Source organism: Pinus tabuliformis, chromosome 3_1 (genome assembly GCF_031772625.1).
Source record: "Pinus tabuliformis cultivar Carrire ecotype Pingquan chromosome 3_1, CPIR1, whole genome shotgun sequence".
NCBI lineage: Eukaryota > Viridiplantae > Streptophyta > Pinopsida > Pinales > Pinaceae > Pinus > Pinus tabuliformis.
The window spans coordinates 190,521,864-190,544,654 of NC_142301.1; positions in this window are offsets into that span (position 1 = coordinate 190,521,864).

The following is a 22,791-nucleotide window of genomic DNA, read 5'->3' on the forward strand; positions in this document are numbered from 1 at the left end:
ACACGTTGTATGAACTCCTACCTGGTATCCAACGACCTTCGACTGGTCTTGCATCTTCCACACCTACAGATACACCACCCATTGATGGTATCATTCAATATGTGGCACATCAGTCTAGTAGTACCCTCACTTCTTCTAAAAAATCTAAATCTACTCAAGTTGATGCAACCTACAATACTGGAGATAACTTAAAGGATCTTGGTAAAACCTTAGAGGTAAATGATGTGCAGTCTACTGCAATAAATAAATCCTTAAAATGAAAGAAAAAGGGTAAAGGAAAATCTATGTAGGATACCCACAAATAGGATTCCCAAAAATTGTCAATTGACGATTCATCAAAGCGAAATCCTAAATATCCTTGCCTTATTTTTTATGAAGATCATTACACTAAGGATTCCCCCTGATGTGCAGAAGTAAGTCATCCTTTGGTAGGAACCTTAGGGACACCATCTATGATGAAGGAACCTTTCGCATTTGAGTAGATGAAAATGGTAGACCAACCCCATGCTTAGACCTCTAGAAGCTCTTAAGTGTTCATGAGTGGCTCAGAACCTATTTTTGTAGCCACTAGATCAAAAAATTATCCTCCTCTTGAAAGAACCGTGGTGGAGAAAGATGCCACTAATATACCCTCTTCCTACACTTCACCCAATTCCTATCCTCTACATATCGGGAAACATAGAACTAATTCCATAATCTAACCACCCCTTAAAGGTGTTCTTCGGAAATTGTCTTATAATCCAAATGTGCGAGCTGCCAAAAACTACAATATTGTAGAAAATATGGCTCAAGCACCCTTGCCAGTGTCGGCTTTGGAAGTCCTTCAAACGTGTCCATCACAACTGAAGGCTTTTCTATCCACCATTGGAGGAATTGATCTCATGGATTCCAACCTGATCACTTTTGATCTTGAAAACCATGTCCCTTGCTTAACGCCTCAACATGTTTTTCTCACACAAGTTGTTATCATGGGCAAAACCATTGACCAACCTATTGTTGATGAAGGACCCTCTACATGCATTATGTCCTTATCATGTTGGAAAGCCATTGGTTCCCCTCCTCTCAACCAGTCCTTGAATACTTTGGAAGCTTTCGATGGTAGAGGTTTCTGACCGTATGGTATTCTCAACTCTTTACCCATTCAGTTGGAAGGAAAAACTGTCAATTTGGAAGTAGAGGTTGTTGATGCAAATCTCAATTATAACCTTCTACTTGGCCAAAGCTGGAATCATGCAATTTTTTGTGGTCTCTTCTCTTTTTTATGTGCTTCATTTTCCCCACCAAGGGAAAATTGTCACAGTAGACCAATTGGCCTTATTTTCCTCTGACTCTTCAACCGATAATGTACCTTATGTTGGGAAAACCAACATTCCTTATGAAAACATCGGAGCGGGTCTTTTCAAAGACTCTGCCTTAATGGGAACTTTTTCCGCTCCTCCTCCGACCAATGTTGCATCAGTTAACATGATCTTGTATAGTAATGACCCTTGGATCATCACTTGCCCTGATCATATTGATAATTTTGGTGACACCATGACACTTAGTCCCGTTGAACAAAATTACCAAGCTATCCTTATGGATTCCACTCCTACATCTGAAATGAACAACCGATTGAATATGGCCCTAGACTCGTATTCACAAACTTCTTAGATTGGTTCTTCGGATTCTGAAGATCCTTTGACTGATACTTTTCCCACTGATGAAAATATCATTGAAGTCATGTCTCTTGAAGAAACCCCTTGGAATGATATTCATCATCATTCCTCTTTTCTTCCTAGACTTATTGTAATTCCTACCTCTCTAGAGACTTTAGTTTCCCATACAATGAATTCTCTTTTTTAGACTCCTATCTTGGTTCACGAGGTACTGTCTGTAGGAAATTTGGGAAACATATCAACAACCATGCCTATCGACATCTCTATGAAACTAGGGATAGTCGAAAACATTCACATAAGGGCTTCTTGTTCTCCCAATGAGATTAATATCTATATGACCCTATTCAAAGAATTTCGTGATGCCTTTTCCTAGAATTACAAATAAATTTCTGGCATCGATCCAAGTATTGTGGTGCATGAGATCCCAACCTACCAAGATGTGAAACCTATTCAACAAGGTCTTCGTCTAGTGTATCCAAGGAAGGCAGCTGCTATTAAAGCTGAAGTTCAAAAGCTTCTCAAATCTTTCTTTATTTACCCCATACCACTGAAAGATTGGGTTTCCAATATCATTCTAGTAACTAAAAAGCAGGGAATCATACATGTCTATCTTGATTATTGTGATATTAATCAAGCATATCCTAAGGATAATTAACCTACTCCCTTTTTTAACCAGATTATCAATGAATGTGCTAGGAGTGAAATCTTTTCCTTTATGGATGGATTTTCTGGATATAACCAGATTAATATCCTTCTTTTTAATCAACATAAGACTACCTTTATATGTCCTTGGGGTACTTTTGCCTATAAAAAGCTTCCTTTTGGCCTAAAAATGTTGGTTCCACCTTCCAAAGGGCCATGTCTTATGCTTTACACGACATTAAACATATTTTTTAGCTGTATCTTGATGATTTACCTGCAAAGTCATCTAAATGTCAAGACCATCCGAATCACATACGAGCAATTTTTCTTTGCTACCAACACTATAATATCCATTTAAATCCTCATAAGTATGTCTTTTGCGTAAAATATGGTCATCTCTTAGGATTTGTAGTCTCCAAAGAAGGAATCAGAATAAATCCTCTTAAGGTGGAGGCCATTGTCAATCTCCCATCTCCGTCTTCTTTACACCAACTTCAAAGTTTGCAAGGGAAGGAAAAATTTCTGCGTCACTTTGTCCCAAACTATGCTGAGCTTGCCAAGGGTTTTACTAGCCTTTTGAAGAAATGGGTCCTATTCATTTGGGATGAACTTGTTCAGAAGTCCTTTGATGCTTTAAAGAAGACACTCATTAATGCACCTTTGTTGCATCCTCCTAATTACCATCATGATTATTCCCTATACTTGGATGCCACTGACAATACCATTGATATGGTACTGGTTCAAGATGATGACGATGGAAATGAGCATGTTATCTACTACTTGAGTCATGATCTCTTTGATGCTGAGACTCAGTATGCCCATTTAGAGAAGTTGGCATTGTAAATATTTCATGTTGTCCAACGTTTTCGCCACTACATCTTCTTATGCAAAACTATAGTGATATATGATTGTAACCGCATCACTTATATTTTGTCTTGTTAGTTGCTTGGGGGGAATAATCCAAATGGATTTTCATCCTACATGAGTTTGACTTAGATTTCACTAAAGATAATTCAAAGAAATCACTTGTTTTTGCTGATTTGATTTGTGATCTTCCCTTTGCAGACACAACTTTTGTATATGATGAACTTATTCATGATGAACCTCTCTTCCTTATTAGAAACCACAATACATGGTACATAGATATCATCATATATCTCCAAACTCAAACCTTTAGATAAGAGATATCTTGCTTTAAACAACGCAGAATCTGGTACCAATTCCAACCCTATCGCATTATTGGGGATACCTTATACCAGCTTGGTATGGATTCAGTCCTTCGAAGATGTTTTACACATGAGGAAGCTCAAAATGCTTTAAATGATTGCCACTCTAGAGCGTGTGGCAGTCATATGTCAGGATATGCTACCACTCAATAGATCCTTCGCATTGGTTATTTTTGTCACCCTATGTTCAAAGATTGCATTCTTGCAGTCTGGAAATGTCATGCTTTCTAGATCTACAACCGCAAATAGCGAACCCCACATGCTTCCTTACACCTAGTTATAACCGTCGGCCCATTTTCCAAATGAGGCATTGATTTCATGACTTGTAATCGTCACTCAGTTGGGGGGCATGGATACATCATCATTGCTGTTAATTATTTCACAAAATGGGCTAAGGAGATTCCTACATACAATTCCAATAGTGAAACTACAACTCTATTTCTATTCAACCATGTTATAGCTGAGTTTAGTATACCGCAACCCATAGTCACCAACCATGGCTTCCATTTCTGAAATCACATGATGAAATAACCGACTACTCAATTGGGCTTACATCATAATAGCTCAACCCTGTATTACCCACAAGCCAATGGCCAAGTTGAAGTTGTCAACAAATTTTGGTCACTATGCTTCAACAAACCATTTGGATGCATAAAAATAATTGTCATCTCATTCTTTTTTTGGCCTTATGGGCTTACCAAACTGCTCCTAAAACAACAATTCAATTTACACCTTTCCAATTGGTCTATGGCCTAGAAGAAACCCTACCTATAGAATGAAAAATCCCATCATTAAAGCTAACTATCAAGCTACTTCTCGGTACTTCATCTGATGAAGAACTGTTGCTTTACCTAGAACGTCTTGACGAGACCCACTGAATTTCCCCATTGGTAACTAAGACTCAAAAGAGACGGTTCAAAGCTCATTATGATAAAATCATGACCCCTCATACATACGTAGAAGGTGACTTGGTCTTACTTAATGATCAAGCTAATGAAAAATTATGTGCTGGAAAGTTCGAACCCATGTGGCATGAACCCTATATTGTTAAACAAGTATTACAAGAGGGTTCATATGAGTTAGTTGACTATGATGGAAATCAGTTGTCAGAGCCCCGCAATGGGCTCTTCCTTACAAAGTGTTATTCTTGATTTTCCGTGGACACTTTGTACATTAGTGTGTGTTTGATTAGTGTGCAGTCTTTTGGTGTGATTGTTTGTGTTTTTTCAAACACGTTTTACACTTCTTAGCATGTGTTCCACTTGGTTTTCAGATGTCGACAAGCCTATTCCTTATGTCAGTTTCATTTATAGCACTTGTCGTAGTACATGGAATCTATCTTCCACTGTTTTGGCACTCTTTGATCCCAATGATGAGTTAGTGAGTTTACAAGGTATGTGTTTAGTTCATACAACTAATAAAATAGTAGAATATAATGCAGTCATCGAACTATTGTCAGAAGCTATTTCTCTTGGTATTAGATCATTAGTTGTTAAACTTGATTCACAACTCATCGTTCTACTATTAAAGATGCATTATTTCATCAGAATCCCTAACATTTTAAGGATGTATTTGCATGTTTGTCTCTTGGAAATAAATTTTGATTACATCACATATCAACACATTCCAAGACATCTAAATACATTGACATATGCATTAGCCAACTATGTTTTCGATTAACATTTGTAGCATATGTTAAAAAAAAGAAAAACATGGCATAATAGGAACATCAAATACATAGGGTAAAACATATATATATAAGGTTTACAAAATGTTTATTACATCAAAAATAAAAATTGTGTTCTGAGACACATGGCTTCTCGAGCCTACATAATTGTAGAAAATAAAATAGGAGACATGGCTATCCATCAACATGGTGCTCATGATAGCATGGAACAACCCTTATAACTTGTCCCAATAGCCGACGTAGTCTAGATAAAACTCCTATAGTATGCTTCTCATACCGGAGTGGCACCTCATCAATCACAGCATACTTTGGAATGCCTCTTTTCAAGGCCTCCAAGTTGCATTCCACCTCTACCACAGGATTGACTCCCTCCTCATAGGAGGCATCCTCAACCTACCATGCCACCCTCCTCACTATTGGAGAAACCCCTAGAGATCTCTCTGGTCCCACATCTGCAAAATATCATAAGTTTAAATCTCAGCTCACATAATGAAAAACATCTAAAAATTTGAAAAAAATAAAAAAAATAGTTCTTTACCTGAGTCAATCTACTATGATCCAAGTGGTAGTGGGAGATTGGGATCTCCCTGGAAATATGTAGCAGCATAAGACCAATCATCTACCATGATGAGTTGTTGTTGTAGCCATCCAAATAATGTTGGGGAGGATACATTTGTTGACCACCTACATGACGAGGCATCAAATCACCCCACCTCAGTAGACTTGGATCCATAGGTCCAGGAGTTTCCACGTCTACCCACTGATACCTGAACAATGGGACATGCTCTAGGATGAACGTCCCCAAAATCTATCTTGTAGCCAAATTGTTTAAGTATCCTTGTTTTCCATTTGCTAAGCTGGTCCTTCATGTTGACCAGTATTCCTTTGCACCAGGTGAACATTGTAGGACTAAGACAATCTACTACATACTGGAAGTGAGACTTATTTGCTTCATGCAGAGCCTGGGCCACAACTACTCGGACTATAGTAAGTAAAATTGTTCTCAATGGAAGGTTTGTGATAGTTTTGGTATCAATATTCCCGCTCTGTGTCTTGCGGTAACCTAGGCAATTTCTAGCTATCAACATGTCAGTACTCTCTCTGCCAGTACAAGGACCAGACAATTGAACTCGTTGTCCCCTCCTGGAGAAACCTGTGATGAAATAGATGTCTACAATTTCTATTTCGATCTCCTTCCTATCATGAACATCTAGAGGTCTACCTCCCACCATCCTACCAAGTGTTGCAATAATTCCATATGGGTTATGATCCCAGGGATACAGAAGAATTTGAGAAATATACATGCTTGAAGAGCCCTTATGAAATTTAGATCTTGCGCTGCTTGATGGTCTTCCACTTCATGACCACTTTCCTTCCACTCAATAACCATTTTCGCTAGAAAATGACCCGTGAAATATCAATGGACATAGTTTTAATTAGCAGTTATGGAAGAAAATTTGTAAAACAATTATTAATTTTGGAGATATCTTGAAAAATTTTGATTCACGACGCCAACATGGTTGTTTTGTAATTTTTTCCATGCTTCCAGTGTGATGGCACCATTGGGCTTAGGGAGAGTAGCATGGGTCTGATGGGTAAAACCCGCATTGATCACCTTCGACATAATTTCTTTTCAAGTCATCCTAACTACCTATATCGTGGTTGAAATCACTTAAAAATACTATCAAATTGTAGAGGAAGGACAAATCTCTTACTTGCAACAAAATGTTCATCGAACTATGCCTGGGATCGATCATGCTTCTCGCCTGAAGATCGGGGAGATTTGCGGTAAATTGTGCTCTCTAAATTACAAAATGGTAAACGGTGAGTTTATCTTTACCTTTTGAGTTTATATAACCTTTTAAAAGTATTTTTACCATTTAGGGCATGTTTTTACCTATGTTTTAATATTTTTCTCGAAACGGGTAACGTTTGTTCAGATGTCTAATGTAAATTTATGGCTTATTGGTGACAGTAATTGATTTTGACTGAACTATCGATTTTTGTTTTATCTCTTTTTCCAACTTGTGAAAAATAAATGAAAATGGAACCCCCCTGGATTCATCCTTCAACTCTTTTCTAACTCTTGAAATATGAAAAGATTGTTCAGTACTTTTCGTTTTGAACTTGTTAAAGTAAATGAAATGATTTCTAATCGGTATAAGTGTAACCATTTTATGGACTGAGATAGACTAATGTACAAAAAAGGAATACCTTGGTAACACGTTGGTAAGAGGTTCTCTTTAATATTGTTTTCTACCTTTTCAAATTTGGGAGACTATCTACGAAAAGGGACCTCTAGAGTTTCCTTTTTGCCTCTTTTTCAAACTCTCTAAACATGAAAAAGACACCGAGTTACCCCTCTGTCAGAATCATAAAACTAAAATGATGAAGGAATTGTCACCATGATGAGATCGAGCTACTCCTTCCCAGGGCTTGATAAAAATACTAAGATGGATTCATCCAAAGGATGAACTTATACAACAAGCATATTCTATCATCTTCAAGCTTGAGATAAAGAATAATGAGGCACTCACTAGAAATAGTGTGTAAAAATGGAAGTAAGCATGTCCTATATTTTGTATAAAGGAAACATATCACTCTTGAACATGACACTTATCTATTGCTCATGTTGGGTTTGGGTTATCCTCACTTCATCACCTGCCTTTTTGGGTTTTCGGAATCCCTTTGCCTCTCATTTGATTATATCATATTGTCATCATGACCGTTGATCCTATGTTCAGTCAAATGCTACCAAAGTCTAGAGTCATGCTGTCGATATGTTCAAGGGAAGTCCCATCTACAATTTAAAACAATTATACCTTGTTTTCCTTTTCTACAACAATCCTGAAATCAATCTTACCAACTCTGCTAAATCCTATGTTTCACATTGATGATGTGGGAAACATTATCGCCTTCCTCAGATGGATCACTTCTTGTCGATTCCAGCTCATTATCTAGGAAGATGGTCTAAAAACTCCATTTCAGTACCTTGGAGCTTGCATGCCTCAATGGCAAGTTCTTCACATTCTAAGATAAGTTCACATCATTGACCTTTGATCGAATGATTCTATGAGTGTTTGACTTCAGCTTCCTTGTTCACACTCGTGGATTGTGTTGTCATATCTTGAGAGCCATTGTCATTATTAGTGGTTTCTCTCGTGCCTGTTAACAGTTCACATCATTGACAGGTAATGAGATGGTTTTCTACCATGTTCGACTCTGACACATCTATTCATATGGTGGGATTCGTACTTTGGTTGGGTCGAGACAGAGGTGAAGATCCTAGGTTTCATCTGATAAATCCAGAATACATGGAGTTATTAGCTATTCATGATTATAAACACGATTCCTTCTATTCGGATGGTTGTGTCCATGCTGTAGGTCCATACATATGATCCCTTCTATTCAGATGGTTGCGTCTATGCTGTGGATCCATACACGTAATCCCTTCTATTTAGATGGTTGCATCCATGTCATGGATTCATGTATTGTTAGATGCCTATTCATAGATGTATTATTAGGCATACTTACATCAAAGATGTCAAATATATTGTATAATTCTTGATTTGCATGTCTTCTAATAGTGTTTCTCCGAGTCCATGTGATGAAAAGAGATCTAGGTATAAGCCCAAAATCCCCTTTCTTAAATAAATTTGAAACCTTGGATCTGTGGTTAAGATCCACAAAGCCCTATCGAAGCGCTCTAGGCATTAAGCCTTGTATAAATCATGGACTTACATTAAAACCTTCCTTTATAACTATCGGTGCCTTTGCATCCATCGGAAGCCACCACCCATGTATTAACCATGTATAACTATCGGACTAAGCCTTAAAGTCCCGCAGCCTCAACCATTGCAAACATTACAATATGAGTGTTAAGTTTCAAAACCCCCGCAGCCATATATAATACAATACATGGAAAACCATATAAATCCTGCTCTAATGAACATTCACGGATTTCAAAATTTATGTCCCCGCCTTTATAATTATCGGCGGGTCCGGTTATCGGTGCCCGCAATAAACAATAAACTCCAACCTCCTTTCCTCCGATGCGACGGACCTGATGCCCTTTACGATCTGGCATATAATGATTTCAGATCCATCATATTGGCAGGTTCGCATCGGTGAGTTTGTAATGCAAAGGGTCTGCGGACCCGACGTCCCATTCAAGCTTCTATTTATAATATTTCGGATCCAGTTATTGAGCGTACAGTCCTAAGCCCTTGCAGACCCGACAAACTTTAGGTTGCACAATATAACATTTCAGCTTCGGGATATCAGAGCTCTCCCACTTAGCCGTATTAGGAGTTCCTTTCGGACCCGATATTACTTTATACTCCCCGTTATAATGGTTCCAGACTGTCGGAGCTTTCGCTTCGATAGTTTCGAAAGGCTCCACTGCTCCGATGCGATATGGGTTTCAGACCCGATATGGGTCTGGACCAATCTTAATAATATTTCACGTCTGCCTCAACGCTTCGCTTGAGGAAAATACTGTAATTCCTCTGTGTATACAGAATTATATACTAGCTTCATAAAAAGACTCAGAAAGGCCGGCGGAAGCAGCAGTGAAAGGGAAACTACCCTGAGTGCATAAATCAAGCATCATGCGGGAAAATTAAGATAAATTCATCAACTTCAACTCATGGTAAAACCAACTATCTGATACATGCATACATATGTCCACTTAACAGAAAATCATCAATTCTATTACACAGATGGAAAAGCTTTCAAGAATAATGCTTCCAATCAGTCCTCTTCTCACTCTAATCACAGAAGACACACTTCCTATGTTCTGACATAATCAGGAAACTCTGCTTATATTAATATGAAGGCATGAATTTACATTGAGAGACTTCGGTCTCATGCACACACACTCTCAGGCTAGATCTTCCTCACCAATGGCCTTCTCTCTCACATGCCTGATTATCAACACTGGTGGCCTCCTCTCACAGGCCCGATTATCACTACTAGTGGCCTCCTCTTGCCCGTATTCTTACATACATAAATATAATAACCATTGATATCAAAATCCTAGAACTTCTACATGCATACATATATGGTAAAAATCATATTGAGGCTTTATTCTATCTTTTCTCTGTTTTAAAACAGAAAAGCCTCCTTATCCCTTAACGGTCCACATCCATTCCTTTTATGCCTAAAATCTCTCCTATGTTCTCATTTATTTATTTTGAGAATATCTAATTAATCACACTTAAAAGCCTAAATATTAAATTGACTTGTAACTTAGGAAAATAATTCTAAAAATGCTTGACCCCCTATGTCTATTATTTACAATGATTTCCCTTGGGCTAAAAGCTCTTGCATCAGACTCCCAAGGTAGAAAAAATTCATGATCTCCTGATCGTGTGTCTTTTGGTCTTGGTTTTCCTGGATCCCACACTTTGTTTTGCAAGTCATCATGTGCTATTGCTTGTTGTCTTTCTCTAGGTTTCCAAAGCTTGTTCTGCATCTTGCCTCCAGCTATGCTTGCATACTCTGCTTTTGTCTTTCCTTTGCTGAAATTCTTCTGCTATCTTGCTATTGTCAGTTGCCTCTGAGACACCTTCATCATCGGTCTTCTGATGCTTTCAATATCTATGTCTATCTTACTACTGCTGTCACCAATTTCTGTTAATTCAACTGCCACCATAGATGTTGCTAACATTGATGTTGCTATTGTCAATGTTGCCTCAGCTGTCACCATAGATGTTGCTGCCTTCCAAAATTCCTGTCCCTCTACAACATTCTTTGGCTCATCACCTGTAACTTTATCTTCAGAAAATAAATTATCATTTAATTCTATTCCTGCAATAACATATCCATTTATCTCTATTTGTATACTAGTAAGCAAAATCAATTTTAACAAACTAGTATCTACTCCTTTTTCAACTTCAGGCAAATTTATTCTAGTATCTGCAAATTCTTCCTCAGGTTCAAATGTCTCCAGCAAACATTTCAGCCATTTTTTCTTTTCAAGCATTTCATCAATATGCTATAAATTTGTTCCAGCATAACCTCCATGTTCCTCTTTGACAATCTTCAGAAATTGTCCATCATCATCTTCATTGATTCTCGTAATCAAATCAAGTTCTTCAACCACTGTAGCTTCATCCTATACTACTGTAGCAGCTTCAAAATTTTGTCCTCCAATCTTCTTTTGGCTATACAGAAAAGCCAACCCTCTTTTGTCACCCATGGTAACAAACCTCTGCTTATGAGACATGACCGTCTCATCTTCTTTTTGAAACTGTTCTCCTCCTTCCAAGACAATTCCAAATGATGGACTGTCCTCTTTCTTACCTGTAAACACAATCAAATTGTCAGCATCAAAATCACAAGACCCATTGGTCTCACTTGTCGATTTAGTCAACAAGTTTTCTCTTTGCAGCTCCAAGTCTTTTTCAGGACTCAGAAAATCTTCACTGGCTCTCTCCTCAGCTTTCTATTGGGACACTTCAGTATGCTGCTCTGAGTTCTTTTCCGACTCCTCTATCAGTACATCAGTATGCTGATTCGCATTCACCATGAGACTGTTAGCTAGTCTCTCCTTCTTACCATCTTCTTGTTAATGACTGTCATTCATAAAAACTCTCTTCCCTTGCTTCTTCAGCAAATTAACCTGCACATAAGTCCTCTGTCTCTCCAACTCTCTTCTCTGGAGATCTAGTTTCCTATACAATTCAACAACTTCATTAGGAGTAGAACTTGGAAACTTCACACGATTTTCCATACCTTCCCTAGTGCTTGACCCATCATCAGCTGGTCCTTCTCTTTCTGCATCAACATCCTGATTAGACTCCTTCGTCTTCATCTCCTTCTGAGATCTTGCTAACTCATCATCGATCTGAACAGCCTTCAGATTCAACTCTTCTTGAACAAACTCTAAATCTTGTTCATCTCCCTGTATTGTACCTGCAAACATGCACAACTCATTAGTTTTTAAATCACAAGACTTTTCAGTCTTGACTGCTTCCTCCATTATTTCCTTCTGAACAAATCTGCATTTGGAATCTTCAATTTCCATCTCTGGCTCAAGAACTCTAAGTTCCTTTTTTAGCAAGGCAATCACAGTTTGCCTCAACTTCCTCTGCAATTGTTGCCAAATCACTCTCTTTCCCTTCAGTGGAAAGATCCATTTCCTATTTTGATTTTCCTGCTCTTGCAGCCATTCTTCCAGTACCTGCAATTGTACCTTCATTACTGCAATCTCTCTTTCTCGAACCTCTGTAGTCATCTCATCTCTGTGGCATTCCTCTGAACCTCTTCTCTGATCCTCCATGATCATCTTCTCCAGTTGTATATGAGATCTATCTACCTCATGCTCTTCCAGAACAGAATTTTGATTCTATTGGTCTTTTTCCTTCTTCATGACAATATCAACCAATTGTCTTTCACCTGCAAATATACACAAATTGTCATATTTTAAACAATTTGACCCTTTGGTCTTCCTTGAAGTTTCATTCTTCAAGTCTTCATCTTCACTATCTCCCAGAAATTCTCCTTGTTCTGGTTCACAAATGGATTCTTCCATTTCAACTTCCTTGAGTTTTCCCTTCAACCACTTCACTTCCTTTTGTTGCAGCCTTCTCTGCAACTTATGCCACTTTACTGGCTTCTTACTTAAGACCCAACCTAGTCTCTGGCTTTCCTCAAGCATTCTCCTTAATGCATTGAGTTGTTCTTTTAATTCAGCAACCTCTTTGTCAATTTCCTCTTGACTCATATTCTTACCATTTGTCTTGGCATCCTCTTTCTTATATCCTCTACTGTGGCTTTTTCCTAAACCTCTGCTATGACTATTATTAGTCATCTTCTTCTCTTCTTTCTTCATGAGCTCCTTTGCAACAAGCCTCTGCAATAGCTAGTCCTCCTGGATGCAATCTTACCTCGCTAAGCTCTCCTCACTCAGTATTTTGGTAAGCACGGGTCCTCTATCTTGAACCTCTTCCTGAGCAACACCTTTGCTCCTTCTAGGCTTCTGCAATCTCTCACTCTCTCTTGAGAACACTTCAGTTGTCCTCTCTATCTAATTTCTTATTGGATTCTTCAAGTTCACTGCCACTTCTCTATAAGAGTATTCTCCTTACTCTGTCTCACAGCTTCTCTTGCTATCACCTGTGCATTAGCATAAAAACACACATTGTTAATTTAAAATAGAATATAACATATTACCTCTCTTTCAAGATCTCAGCATGATCTTGTTTCACCCATTCTTTTTCACTTTGAATGGCTTGTGCTCTGGTTGGTTTCTGAATTCCTTTTTCCTTCAGAACTTGCATTAAGCAATCTTGCTTTCTCTTTCCTTTAAAGAATTATCTATTCCTCTTTGCTCCAAGCCTCTTATGGACTGCTACATCTCCCACTGTAGTCTTTTATCACTCAGCTCATTATCTTTTCCTGTGTGCATGTTCCTCTTCACAAAAATCTTCCCCGCTTTATTTCTGTTCTAAAAGTAATGTTGCTTTTACCTCAATCCTTCTCTGATACCAACTTTTCCTTTCTGGAATTCTTCTCTCCGCAGGAAACTTTCCCTACTCTGATACCACTTGATGAAAAGAGATCTGGGTATAAGCCCAAAATCCCCTTTCTTAACTAAATCTCAAACCTTGGACCTTTGGTTAAGATCCACATAGCCCTATCGAAGCGTTCTAGGCGTTAAGCCTTGTATAAATCATGGACTTACGTTAAAACCTTCCTTTATAACTATCGGCGCCTTTGCATCTATCAGAAGCCACCACCCATGTATAACCATGTATAATTGTCGGACTAAGCCTTAAAGTCCCGCGGCCTCGACCATTGCTTACAATATGAGTGTTAAGTTTCAAAACCCCCGCGGCCATATATAATACAATACATGGAAAACCATATAAATCCCACTCTAATTAACATTCGCGGATTTCAAAATTTTGTCCCCGCCTTTATAATTATCGGTGGGTCCGGTTATCGGTGCCCGCAATAGACAATAGACTCCAACCTCCTTTCCTCCGATGCAACAGACCCGATGCCCTTTATGATCCGGTCTATAATGATTTCGGATCCATCATAATGGCACGTTCGTGTCGGTGAGTGTGTAATGCAAAGGGTTTGTGGACCCGACGTCCCATTCAAGCTACTATTTATAATATTTCAAGATCCAGTTATTGAGCGTACAGTCATAAGCCCTTGTGGACCCGACGCACTTTAGGTTGCACAATATAACATTTCGGCTCCGGGTGTTATAGCTCTGATACCACTTGTTATAGCTCTGATACCACTTGTTGTAGATCTGATGTAAAAATATAAGACAATGAAAATAAACCCAAGAAATAACAAGATTTGAATATAGATAGAAATGATTCACTTTATTGATCAAACCCTTAAGGTAGGGCAACGCCATATATTCACTCCTTAAGGAAGGAGAACACTCCACAAGCCATATGCCTGTTCATACAATAATCCTTCACTATATCTCGATGTGGAGTCTCTAGCCTCTATATAGGCCTCAGACATACAATACCATGGATCATTACCATGGTTCCCTCATACCATCAAACTAATACCATGGGCCCATTACATTATTATTAACTACTTGTGGTCCCTTACATGATATGGGTTAACCACCTTATTTATTACTATGGCCCATCCCATTATTACATTATTACCTTGGGTACCTCCCTTGGTACACCATATTATCCCTCCTAGGTATATAACATTCCACCCCCCTAAGCATGTTTCGTCCCCGAAACATGGGAAGAACACAAATAATAAGATCTACTCAAAAGAGTAGTCCACTGATACCATGCAGGTGCATCTAGCCATCCAAGAGAAAGGTGAACCCTCGATCTCACTGATGCCTCGCTCGCTTGAGATGGAAGTTGACCGTGGCAGCTCTTCTGTGTTCATGTGTAGTAGGTGGATCTTCTCTCCTTGCTATCCGTCATACGGGGGTTGTTTTCCTTGTGACTACTTGGTTTCCATCTTGATGGTTGTCTTGTGGGGTGATGTGGGTGATGATATGTTGAAGTTTTAACCCACGATGTCTTTTTCTTTAATTCACCCTGTTGTGGTGCCTGTTGTGGTGTCTTCTTTTCCAATATGACTTCAACCACTGAACCCTCATCATATGTGTCAGCACCTGTTACCTTTTCTGCTTCAGCCTCTGTTTGTGTTTAATTGTCGATCATCAAAGGCTTATCATCTGATATGTCAGTCCCTGGAACATCTTCTGCTTCCGCCTCCATGTACTCTACTTGCTTATTGATGGAAATATCATGTAATGTAATTTTCTTCTTTTTATACCAGAGCTTCAGGAATTTCTTCTGCACATTAATATTGATAGTACCGACAGATTCCATCCAAGGATATCCCAAAAAAACATCCATATTATCCATCTCTGAAGTATAAAATTCACTATGCAACACATACTTATCCATAGAAATATTCAAATCCTTGTACACTTGAACATTGTCATCATCAACCTGTGTATTTTCAATGTGTTTTGTTGGAACTTGCAATTTTTTTGCCAAATTAACATTGATGAAATTATGCTTGCAACCAGGATTTATAGAAACCATGATTTTCTCTTTCTAAGTCAATCCATGAACCTACAGTAAGGAGACACCCATATCAATTAACCCCTTATGTGTCTCATTCTCCCTTTTTCTAGCCCGAGACCATTTGTCCAAAAAGACTTTTTCAAATTCTGCATCTGAAAGTTTGGTCAACTGCTTGTGGTCAAGTGATAACCACCAGTTTTCAGCCTCATCTCTCATATTAAGCTTCATTGAAATCTTCCAATATGTCCCATGTATGGACTTGTATCTCTGTATGAATTCTTCAATAGTAGGACCATCATCTTTCCCTGTAAAATATAGCATCTCCATGAAGAGGGTTTGAGAAAAATTCACTTACTTGGCGAAAATTTGAAATTGTCACAGTTTCGTCAATATTGCTCAGAATCCCTATTATGACCTGTTTTCAGAAATGGAACAATCATTCTGCATCTGCCCATGTGTTAGAAATTTTGATCCAGGCAATGAAATTTCAAATCTGCACTGCAACTCTCCCGCCGTCACCAAAATTTCTGCAAAAAAGAGCTGATTTTAAATCAGCGATATCTCCCTCATCCGGACTCTGATTTCACTGATTTGTTTTTTTGAAATTGGGTAATTTTTCTCAAAAAATCCAGATCTATAATTAGATTTTGCAGATCTTGCACCAGGACGTCCAGATTTGTGCTGCAAATTCGTTGCCCCAAAAAAATTGTCTACAACCCCACTAATTTTTAAATCAGCGATATCTCCTTCATCCGGACTCCGATTTGAACGATTTTTTTTTGAAATCGGGTATTTTTTCACATAGAATCCAGATCTGCAATTAGATTTTGCAGATATTGCACTAAAACATATAAATATAATCTGCAAACTCGCCGCCCAAAAATCCCTGCAAAAAAAATAAAAATTCTCCACTTTTGTGCCCAAGAAAGTGCTCTGATACCACTTGTTATAGCTCTGATACCACTTGTTATAGCTCTGATACCACTTGTTGTAGATCTGATATGAAAATATAAGACAATGAAATAAACCCAAGAAATAACAAGATTTCAATATAGATAGAAATGATTCACTTTATTGATCAAACCCTTAAGGTAGGGAAACACCATATATTCATTCCTTAAGGAAGGAGAACACTTCGCAAGCCATATGCCTGTTCATACAATAATACTTCACTATATCTCCATGTGGAGTCTCTAGCCTCTATATAGGCCTCATACATACAATACCATGGATCATTACCATGGTTCCCTCATACCATCAAACTAATACCATGGGCCCATTACATTATTATTAACTACTTGTGGTCCCTTACATGATATGGGTTAACCACCTTATTTATTACTATGGCCCATCCCATTATTACATTATTACCTTGGGTACCTCCCTTGGTACCCCATATTATCCCCCCTAGGTATATAACACCTGGATATCGGAGCTCTCCCACTTAGCCGTATTAGGAGCTCATTTCAGACCCGATATTACTTTATACTCCCCTTTATAATGGTTCGGCTCTGGACTGTTGGAGCTTTCGCTTCGACAATTTCAAAAGGCTCCACTCCTCTGATGCGATATGGGTTTCGGACCCAATATGGGTCTGGACCAATCTTAATAATATTTCACGTCCGCCTCAATGTTCCGCTTGAGGAAAATACTGTAATTCCTCTGTGTATATAGAATTATATACTAGCTTCATAAAAAGACTCAGAAAGGACGGCGGAAGCATCAGTGAAATGGAAACTACCCTAAGTGCATAAATCAAGCATCATGCCAGAAAATTAAGATAAATTCATCAACTTCAACTCATGGTAAAACCAACTATCTGATACATGCATACATACGTCCACTTAACAGAAAACCATCAATTCTATTACACAGATGGAAAAGCTTTCAAGAATAATGCTTCTGATCAGTCCTCTTCTCACTCTAATCACAGAACACACACTTCCTATGTTCTGACATAATCAGGAAACTCTGATTATATTAATATGAAGGCATGAATTTACATTGAGAGACTTCAGTCTCATGCACACACACTCTCAGGCTAGATTTTCCTCACCAATCGCCTTCTCTCTCACAGGCCCGATTATCAACACTGGAGGCCTCCTCTCACAGACCCGATTATCACTACTAGTGGCCTCCTCTTACCCGTAGGCTTATATACATATATATAATAACCATTGATATCAAAAGCCTAGAACTTCTACATGCATACATATATGGTAAAAAGCCTCTTGAGGCTTTATTCTATCTTTTCTTTGTTTTAAAACAGAAAAGCCTCCTTATCCCTTAACGGTCCACATCCATTCCTTTTATGCCTAAAAGCTCTCCCTATGTTCTCATTTATTTATTTTGAGAATATCTAATTAATCACACTTAAAAGCCTAAATATTAAACTGACTTGTAACTTAGGAAAATAATTCTAAAAATGCTTGACCCCCTATGTCTATTATTTACAATGATTTCCCATAGGCTGAATGCTCCTACATCACCATGCCTTCACTTGTAAATCATTTCACCAATCACTCTTGTGCTGCCTTCATGCTTTAGGGGGCATCTGTTACATAATATTTTTTCACACTTCCTGTCTCATATTTTGAAGCATCAAAATGACGAAAGGTGTTAGTGTATTTACCATGAAGCCTTGATGTTGGAAGCCTCCTTTAGGTGAGTTTCCAACTCCTAGCCAAGACCTTCAAGCACTTTTTCTCCTTATAGAAATGGGAAGCATTTAATCATATTTTTAGCATAGGAAGGAAACCAAGCAATAGCCAACGAGTTGTAGATACTAGGGATCTCATTTATAGCGAGGACAGGGAGTTAAGGATCCATAAAAGGAAGGAGAGGTTCCACAACTCAAGGAAAATATCCATGAGAGTAGGATCAAGGACCAAGAATGGGAGATCTTGCTCTAATCCTTATTCACCTGTAACCAACTTGTCGTTCTCGAGACTTCTAGTAAGAGAAGCTTCTCCTCCACTTTAGGAAAAACTACCTAAAGAGGATTGGTGCATGTTTTCCTTATAATATCCACACTGGTAGTGCTAGGTCAGCATAGTGCAACAAGTTAGCCACATGGTTCACCAGTGGTGCAAAATGTGTTGATCCTGAAAACTAGGTTTTTGACAAGTTTTCTCAGAAATATTTTAGGGAAAGTTTTTCTTCTGTTCTTCAGAGATTCTTCTAAACATGTTTCATGGTGAATACATGATCATTGCCATTCCTATAAATGAAATTCAATTATGATCAGGAAGGACAATTAACAAAGAAAAATTAGTTGTCATCATCGAGGAAGAGGTACCCTCCACGTCATCAGAAAATCATTCACCGAACGGAAAACAACAACAAAAAGAAGAAGAATCACCGGAACCACTGTACTCAGAAAGACTAATAGTAAAGAAAGAGGAATTCCTTCCTGAATATGACCTGGAAAATGAACTTAGGAATGTCTATATTAAAATCCCACTTTTAGAAGCAATTAGAGACATTCACATATAAACTAAAACTGTCAAGGAACTCTACAGTAAGAAGCTGAGAAGAAAGGGGAATAAGAACCAAAATGTCAAAATCATGAGCCAAATGTACACAATGATCTATGACATGCCTTCCAAATACAATGAGCCTGAGAATCCCATTGTCACTATTGAAATAAATGGATTACTTTTTCCTAAAAAGGGGCATAAAAACCACTCCTATCCTCTTAGAGATGGAAAATAAATCCATTGTCAAACCAATAGGATCCTTGGGGGACATAGTAGTCACTATTTCCTCTTAGCAATACCCTATATATTTTGTAGTCATTTCTCCCAAAACCTCTAGACCTAGACACCCTGTGGTCCTAGGAAGGCCATGGGTGACAATAGTTGATGTCGTCATTGGATGCAAGAATGGGGAAATGATTATTTCAAATGGTTCTCACAGTCAAACCTTGTCCCTCATTCCACCTACTAAGATAGCTGCTGAAGTACCATTATGGCTGAAAAACCCATATGGAGACGAATATCACATGTTCCTCTTGTTAACATTAGATCAATCTAGAGGTCTCTAGGAACATTCTGATGAGCATGTTTTGCAACAGTTTTTAGCAGATAGCTCTTGTATCAATTATCCTATCTCTTTCAACAGTTATAATCATGTGTTTAGTGGTGAGTTTTAGGAAACCTACCACTTGGATATCTTCGCCTCATTTGCAGCAATGGAGGAAAGCCATGAGCTCACCACAGAACCTGTGGAAATATTTGAAGGGAAAATTTTACATATTGGTATAGGATTGACTGCAGAACAAAAGAAATAATTGATGAATATGGTTGGTGTACAAATGGAAGCATTCACATGGGATTTCTTGGATATGAGAGGTATATGTCCAGATATTTGCATCCATCATATCTACATGAATGGAGAAATGAGACCTGTTCGAAAACCACAAAGGCATATGAACCCAACATTAAAATACATCATTAAAGAGGAGCTTCAAAAACTTTTGGTCGCGGATTTCATTTACCCCATTTTTGATAGTAAGTGGGTATCACCTTTGGTAGTAGTTCCAAAGTAGAATGGCAAGTGGTAAATCTGCGTCGATTATAGAGAATTAAACAAGGCAACATTGAGGGATTATTTTCCATTGCCTTTCATTGATCAACTTCTCGACATGTTTTCAGATAAGAAATATTTTTCTTTTCTAGATGGTTATAGCGGGTACAATCAAATTCAGATAGCTGAAGAAGACCAGGGAAAGACTACTTTCACATGCCCATGGGGTACTTATGTATATAAAGTCCTTCCCTTTGGTCTTTGTAAAGCCCCCGCCACCTTCCAAAGAGCTGTTCTTGCCATTTTCTCTAATCTTATCCATGACTGTGCAAAAGTCTATATGGATGACTTCACAGTCTATGGGGATGACTTTCTATAGGCTTTGGGGAATCTAGAGAAGGTATTAATCCGTTGTTAAGTAGTTGATCTAGGCCTTAGTAGCGATAAATGTAGAATGATGCAAAGTAAGGGAATTGTTCTAGGCAATCTTGTGTCAATTAAAGGGACTCAAGTTGACCTAGCAAAAATCAAGGTAATTTCACGTATCCCTATTCGGAGCTCACAAAAAGAGGTAAGAATTTTTTTAGGGCACACAAGATATTATCGACAATTTATTGAGAATTTCACTAGAGTTGCAGCGCCATCATTCAAGTTGTTAACTAAAAATGCTAACTTTGTACAAAATGCTGACTGTCAACAAGCTTTTCAGGTACTAAAAGAGAGATTATCTACTGCTCCGGTGCTAAGAGGGACAAATTGGTCCTTACCTTTTCATATTTGTAGAGACACTTCAGACACTGCACTAGGAGTAGTTTTGGGACAAAGAGAAGATAACTTTCCCAATGCCATTTACTTTGTTAGCAAAAATCACTCTCCCATTGAATTAAATTATACAGTTACTGAAAAAGAACTATTAGCAGTTGTGCATGCTATAAGAAAGTTTAGACATTATATTACCGATTATGAGACATTTGTCCATACTGACCATTCTGCTATTAGATTTTTAATGAATAAACCTATTACTAACAGTAGGATAACTAGATGGTTGTTTCTTCTACAAGAATTCACTATAACTATAATTGTTAGGCCTGGAAGAGACAACTTAGCAAACGATTTCTTATCTCGTTTGAATCTTATGCAGGGAAGCATGCCAATACCAGCGCCCGACAAATTCTTAGATGAAGCTCTATTTTCCATTTCTACTGTTACTCCTTGGTTCACTGATGTCGCCAATTATCTGGTATCAGGAAAACTACCTCAAAACCTGTTGGCCTGAGAGAGGCACAATATAGTGCAACGCAGTGCTAGTTACTCTTGGATCAAGAGAGATCTATTTTATATAGGGTCGGACTTGATTATGAGGCAGTGTGCGTGGGAAGATGAAATGCAAAATATAATAAGTGCTAGTCACAACGAGCCTTGTGGTGGCCATTTTGTCGACAAAATAATGACATATAAAGTTCTCCATACTAGATATTATTGGCTGACCCTATTCAAAGACGCCAAGAAGTTTGTTTTGAGTTGTGACGCTTGCCAATGAATGGGGAGACCAGTTGCCTCTGATGAAATACCTCTTCAACCACAAATTTCTATTGAACCTTTTGAGAAGTGGACATTGGACTTTGTAGGGCCCATCTCCCTAATGTCAAACAAGAAGAAATATATTTTGGTATGCACTAATTACGTCACCAAGTGTGTGGACGCCAAAGCATTGTATGTTGCCACTGAGAAGGCAGTAGTAGAGTTTTTGTTCGAGGACATCCTTACAAGATTTAGGATGCCTCGTGAAATTTTCATTGATAAAGGAACCCAATTTACATCAAAGTTGGTCAAGGCACTCACAGAGCAATATCAAGTTAAGAATTCTAAATCGACCCCTTACTACCCCCAGGCTAATGGGAAAGTGGATTCCACAAACAAAGTGTTGGAATCTATCCTTACAAAAACAATTCAATTGCATCACAAAGACTGGGCATAAAGGTTATGAGAAGCACTTTGGGCTTACCGGATCACTTGGAAGAATGTGACCGGACACACACCTTATGAATTAGTCTATGGTAAACAAGTACTTTTGCCCATCGAATTCCAGGTAAAAACATTTAGAATTGCTACTCAGTTGGGAATGAATTTAAATGAGGCTCAAGAACAAAGAATGATGCAATTGAACGAGCCTGATGAGATCCAACAAGATGCCTACCATAGAAATGCATTAGTATAGGAGCAAAGAGCCCGATTGCACGACAAATTTATTAAGAAGAAAATCTTCTTTCTAGGTGATTGGGCCTTGTTATATGATAGTAGGTTTAAGCATTTCAAAGATAAATTTTTCAATAGATGGTTAGGACCGTATGAGGTAACTAAAGTATTTAATAATGGTTCAGTTCATATTTGTACTATCGATGATGATAAGATTTATTTTGTAGTAAATGGCCATCAGCTTAAAGTTTATAATAAACCACTTTCATGTGATCAATTCTTGTAGGAAGTTCGAGAGGATCTAGGATTGGAGTTGA